Source organism: Tupaia chinensis, unplaced genomic scaffold (genome assembly GCF_000334495.1).
Source record: "Tupaia chinensis unplaced genomic scaffold, TupChi_1.0 Scaffold000232_1, whole genome shotgun sequence".
NCBI lineage: Eukaryota > Metazoa > Chordata > Mammalia > Scandentia > Tupaiidae > Tupaia > Tupaia belangeri.
Window position 1 is genome coordinate 1,298,761 of NW_006159708.1, and position 442 is coordinate 1,299,202.

The 442-nt window shown below is 36.4% G+C and overlaps 1 protein-coding gene across 3 annotated transcripts in view; it reads right to left on the reverse strand.

Annotated features, from left to right (window-relative positions):
• IPO11 (importin 11) overlaps nucleotides 1-442 on the reverse strand; it is a 229,725-nt gene that overhangs the window by 211,058 nt on the left and 18,225 nt on the right. The gene's annotated exons all lie outside the window — the stretch shown is intronic.

A 442-nucleotide genomic window follows, 5' to 3' on the forward strand; every position in this document is an offset into this window, starting at 1 on the left:
GTTCCCTCTGTAAGCTAAATAATGTGAATGAATGTATATATTTTTTTTAAAATGCAAAAAAAAAAGAAAAGACCATTAAAAGAAATCTATTACTAGGACCAGCAGTTAGGGTAATGGCTATGTCGCTGAATTCCCATGTAGTCGACCGCAGTTTGAGTCCCAGACCCAGTGGCTTAAACTCACTCTGGGTACATATGCATGTATGCCCAAGATCCCAAGTGGAGAAAGGATGAGAAGGGAATTCCCACATGGCCATTCCCCTGGTGGGTGATTTCTCGCTTTCTGTCTGTCTGTCTCACTCTGTCTTTCTGGTGAGCACATGTGCCCTATAACAAAAAATAAAACTCTCTAAAAATAAAAATAAAAATAAAAAGAGAACTCTGTTACTGAACCACTTATATGAATATAAAATTTATTAAAAAAAAAAGAAAAAGGTGAGCAA